Source organism: Panthera tigris, chromosome A1 (assembly GCF_018350195.1).
Source record: "Panthera tigris isolate Pti1 chromosome A1, P.tigris_Pti1_mat1.1, whole genome shotgun sequence".
NCBI classification, from domain to species: Eukaryota; Metazoa; Chordata; class Mammalia; order Carnivora; family Felidae; genus Panthera; species Panthera tigris.
The window spans coordinates 150,288,802-150,294,801 of NC_056660.1; the positions used below are offsets into that span (position 1 = coordinate 150,288,802).

At 36.3% G+C, this 6,000-nt stretch overlaps 1 pseudogene; it reads right to left on the bottom strand.

The window, feature by feature from the left end:
* The window catches only part of LOC102959661, a 91,739-nt pseudogene extending 87,048 nt beyond the window's left edge, over positions 1–4,691 (bottom strand).
* Positions 4,692–6,000: the final 1,309 nt, after the last annotated feature.

The following is a 6,000-nucleotide window of genomic DNA, read 5'->3' on the forward strand; positions in this document are numbered from 1 at the left end:
ACATAGTATAATCTAGCTTATACTAGCTGCATATGTGTTATCGCATACAGTCATAACACAAACCTACAAGGAAGAAATTATTTCCATTTTACAGATGAGAGGAAATTGTCAGCCAAATAACTGACTGAACACAGTCACTCTGCCTCTGACCATCCAAGACTTGTTTCAAATTCAAGTCTAAGTGATTCCTAAACCCTTCCCATTCTGTAGCCTCCTCCCTTGGGGTGACCAAACATCCTAGTTTACCTGGGACAGTGCCTGTTTGTTCCTGTTGTCCCAGAGCAATTATGAAAAGCACCCCCATTTCACTCTCAGAAGTATCATCCTGGTTTTGTGGGTGAATTATATGGTTCTTCTGGCCATACTCTAAATCTACCACGTTAACAGCTGTTTCTGGAATGCACTATACTCATGATTCCATTTCCTGCTGTGTGCTATTCCTTCTGCCTAAAATGTCCTTTCCTCCCCTTGTCTCCTAGAAAAATGATGTCCAGTGCTCAGGACTCTACTCTTCTTCATTGTCTCTGGGATGTCTCTCCACTCCTCTAGCCGCAGGCAAGGTGTTTGATACACTCCTCTGTGCTGCTCACACCCCATGTTTATTGTTATTTTATTCTAGTTTTTTGAGTACTTGTCAGTCTTCTCTATCAGTCTAATAAATTTCTTAATGTTTGGGCTTTACCTTAATTATATCTGTATATCCACAGTGCCTAAAATCTCCCATGGCCCAGCAGGTATTTATTAAATATTTGTTGAATGGCTGGATAAATGAAATAACATTTGAAAACTCCAGCCATCTGCAGAAATTATTATAAAAAGCAGAAATAGCTCCTCTTTCAAAAGGAGCAGGTTTACACTCTGATTTACTTTACCTGGAGGCTGCTTAATTTCTGAGCAATTGTTTAGAGAGCCTCTGATCTGGCATCAGCATTCCTACCCAGGCTGTCTTATTTCTATCATGTGCCTCAAACTCCATTTCAGTATTTTCCTGTCCTCTCTCACCCTGGTTAGGAATCAGTCTGTCTAGGTTAGAACTTTCACTCCACTATTTCCTAGCCAGACTATGAGAAAACCTCTTCAGTTTCTTTCCCAAGACGAAAGGTACCTTAGTGTGAGTGGGTGCCACCTAAGAGGGAGAAGGAAGAAGGTCATTTAGAATTCCTGAGATGTACCAGATTTGTGTCCAATATACTGATTCTCTAGGCTCCAATGTAAAGCCTGGACTGGTGCTCTCTGCAGCAAAACTCATGATCAGTAGGTTATTCTCTAGTATTCTTTAGTCTTCTACTCTAGCTGAATGAATTATGTGCTTGTTAAGAAACAGTTGTGTTGATTCCTAATATTTTCTACCATTAATACTTGTTATTAAAGTTAAACAATTTCATTAAATACCACATATATTAATGAACAAGAGTGTGAAAATGACAGATATTCATATGAAAACTAAGGAGAGTGTTTTAGAAAGACTTGATAAAGGTAAGTCTCTGTAAAAAATGCCGTCAAAGTAGGCTTATATTTTTAAGTGTCTGTTTTTTTTTTTTTTAATTGAAGTATAGTTGACATACAATGTTATATTAGTTTCAGGTGTAAAACACAGTGATTTGACAATTCTATACATTACATAATTCTCACAATGATAGGTGTAGTTACCATCTGTCACCACACAATGTTATTACAATATTATTACCTATGTTTTCTATGCTGTATTTTCATCCTCATGACTTATTTATTTTATAACTGGAAGTTTGTACCTCTTAATCCCCTTTACCTAAACCCTAAAGGAGAGAGACAAGTGCAAAATGTTTGCAAGGGGTCAACGTAAAAAGCCAGGAGAGTATTCACTCAGAATGCATCTCCCGGGTCCTTACCTCTTTGTTCCAGGGAAAAATCACATACAAAGCATGATCTATGTGGTAATGAGCGAAAGACAGCATGGAACTCAGGTTGACAAATTCATATTCAAAGGAAAGCTGTTGGTTAACAACAACAAAAATATTTATTATTTTATACACACCTACTTATTATAAACTAAAACTAATTAGAATTACATATGCAGTATGTTTAAGATTCTTTGTTTTAACCACCTTTTTTGATTTACCAACTATAATCAGAGGGTCTTGATTATGCTGTAGTAACAAACAACTCTCAAGTCTTCGTGAAAAATGGAACAAACTTTATTTCTTGCTCACCCTAAGTCTGCAGGTCCTGGAAACCTGTCTTCCATGGATGACTGTCTGAAGCATTTACTCTATGAAACATGCACCCTCCTAGGTCAACACAAAAAAAAAGGAAGAGAAAACATAAAGAGTAATGAACAGGCTCTTTAATGCCACCTACAAGTGGTGCACTTCTCTTCTGCACATTAGCCAAAGCAAGACACATGACTGCACCTAACTTCAAGGAGGTAGAAAAACAATGATTTCACGTGCCAGAAGGGGAGGAGAGTTGGAAAGACTGTGGAGTAGCAGTGATGTCCACCACACCTACCTGCTATTGTACCTAGCATATAAAATAGGAGTGCTTCTGCTTAAGTGAAGGATTTTGAGACAAAGAGATCAGTTTTTCTTTAAATAATTAAAATAAATATTTAAAATTGATAGCTTAGTGATTATATTTTCAAGGCTATACTTTATTTCTGAGAACTCATAACCAATTAAAGTAATTCTAGAGAAGACTTTTAAATAATACTTAAGTCATGAGCCCCCAAAGTTTCATTCAGTCCACATAATTTATTCTTTCATCAAAATGTAAAATATATTCCCCTAATCATGCATTCGAGTTTTTTATCTAAAAAGTAAAGAATATTAATACATTAGAAACCTCATACCAAAAAAATCCATATATTATCAGTTGACTGCAAATATGGTGTAATCTTTAAAAGACCTAAGACAGAAAATTCAATTTAAAAACATTTTGAATTTCAAAATGATTACAAAATCACCCAATAATAATCCTTAACATTTTTTCTTTTCTTCTTCTTCCTGGGCTTCTCCCTCTCCTCCTTTTTTTAAATTCCATTTTTATTTCATATTTATAGCTATATTTTCAATGTCAACTTTTGGGGCAGATGCATTTAGTAGATACTGTATTTTGTTTTTTCATTTTAAAATACAACATATCAATGAAATACATCTACTTTTTTAACGTTTTAATTTTAATTCAAATATACTTAATATACATTGTTATATTAGTTTCAGGTGTACATTATAGTAATTCAACAATTCTATACATTACTCAGGGCTCATCATGATAAGTATATTCTTTTTTCCCCCCCAAATCAATACAGCTTTCATTGCATCTTTTATTTTTTATTTTTTTTTTAACGTTTATTTATTTTTGAGACAGAGACAGACAGAGCATGAATGGGGAGGGTCAGAGAGAGGGAGACACAGAATCTGAAACAGGCTCCAGGCTCTGAGCTGTCAGCACAGAGCCTGACGTGGGGCTCGAACTCACGGACTACGAGATCATGACCTGAGCTGAAGTCCGCCGCTTAACCCACTGAGCCACCCAGGCGCCCCTCATTGCATCTTTTAAATATCACTAAGTCTTGGGGCAGCTGGGTGGCTCAGTTAAGCATCTCTCAGTTTTGGCTCAAGTCATGATCTCATGGTTTTGTGAGCTCAAATCCCGCATGTGGCCCTGCACTGGCAGCATGGAGCCTGCTTGGGATCCTCTCTTACCCTCTCTCTCTGCTCCTCCTTCACTTGCACAGTCTCTGTCTCTCTCAAAATAAATAAGTAAACTGAAAAAAAAATGTATCACAAGGCTCAAAAAGAATGATATCTTGCTATTTGCAACTACGTGGATGGAACTGGAGGGTATTATGCTAAGTGAAACTAGTCAGTCAGAGAAAGACACAAATCATATGACTTCACTCATATGAAGACTTTAAGAGACAAAACAGATGAACATAAGGGAAGGGAAACAAAAATAATATAAAACAGGGAGGGGGACAAAACAGAAGAGACTCATAAATATGGAGAACAAACTGAGGGTTGCTGGAGGGGTTGTGGGAGGGGGAATGGGCTAAATGGTTAAGGGGCATTAAGGAATCTACTCCGGAAATCATTGTTTCACTATATGCTAATTAATTTGGATGTAAATTTTTAAAAAATTAAAAATAAAATTAAAAAAAGAAAAAAAAACATAGATATCATCCCCAAATTTTCTGATATCCTTGTTTTTAACTGTTGTGACTTTGTGAATCGAAGCAGCTGAGTTTGATACAAGTTCAATGTCATTTCCTTCAAGAATTAACTCTTCTTTTTGGGCTTGAGATACTGAACCAGCAATACCTGGTTTCATCTGAACCCTGTGGATGTATTTTTCACCCAAGAAATTACAAATTTCAATAAGAGAACCATTCTCCTGAATAACAGCATTGATGGGGGAAGTGACATACACAGACCTCATCTTGTAATGGAAACCTAGTGTAACACCCTTCATCATGTTCTGTGCATGACTATAGATGGTGCAAACAACAATAGCCAATTCTTTTCTATTTCCCCACCATTTGTCAACTTGGAGCCTTCTCTTTTTCTTTCCAAGAACACCGAGCTCTACAATGATGTGACTGAAGTCCCTTCACAGGGTTCCTCTAGGACCCTTTACAAAACAGTGGGTCCCTTAAGAGTGATGTCAGCATTTTCTGGAATGTCAGTCGTTTGATTGATGAGAATGGTCTTCATTCTCTCAGATGCTGCCAAAACAGTAAGTGTATTCTTAATCTCCTTCACCTATTTCACCCATCCTTCCACCCGCCTCGTTCTTGTAACCATCAGTTTGTTCTCTGCAGTTGAGTTTGTTTCTTGATTTATCTCTCTCTCTTTTTCCCTTTGATCTTTTGTTTGGCTTCTTATATTCCATGTATTGAGTGAAATCATATTTGTCTTTCCCTGACATTTCACTGGGCATTATACTCGCTAGCTCCATCCATGTGGTTGGAGATAGCAAGATTTCATTTTTTATGGCTGAATAATATTCCATTGTGTGTGTATCTATATGTCTATCTATATCTATATCTATGTCTATATCTATATCTTCTTTATCCATTCATCTGTCAATGGACATTGGGTTGCTTCCATAATTTGGCTATTTTAAATAATGCTGCAATGAACATAAGGGTGCATGTATCCTTTAGAATCAGTGCTTTTGTATTCTTTGGGTAAATACCCAGAGTGGGATTATTGGACTGTAGAGTAGTTCTATTTTTAATTTTTTGAGGAACCACCATACTGTTTTTCCACAGTGGCTGCACCAGTTTGCATTCCAACTAACAGTGCATGAGGGTTCCTTTTTCTCCACATCCTTGCCAGTACTTGTTACTTGTGTTTTTTTATTTTAGCTATTCTGACAGGTGTGAGGTGATATCTCATTGTGGTTTTGATGTGCATTTTCCTGATGATGAGTGCTGTTGAGTATCTTTTCATGTGTCTGTTGGCCATCTGGATGTCTTCTTTGAAGAAGTATCTGTTCATGTCTTCTGCTGATTTTTTAATTGGATTATTTTTTGGGTGTTGAGTTTTGTAAGTTCTTTATAAATTTTTGATATTAACCCTTTATCAGATATATCATTTGCAATATCTTCTCCCATTCAGTAGGTTGTCTTTTAGTTTTGTTGTCTTTTGTTGACTGTTTCCTTTGCTGTACAGAAGCTTTTTATTTTGATGTAGTCTCAGTAATTTACTTTTGCTTTCATTTCCCTTGCTTCAGGAGACATATCTAGAAAAATGTTGCTATGGCTGATATCCGAGAAATTACTGCCTATGCTCTCTTCTAGGATTTTATGGTTTCACATCTTACATTTAGGTCTTTAATCCATTTTGACCATTATTTGTGTATGGTGAAATAAAGTGGTCCAGTTTCATTCTTCTGCATGTAGTTGTCCAGTTTTCTCAAAACCATTTGTTGAAGAGACTGCTTTTTTCTCATTGCATATTCTTGCCTCTTTTGTTGAAGATTAATGTATCTTATAATTGTGGTTTGTTTCCAGTTTTT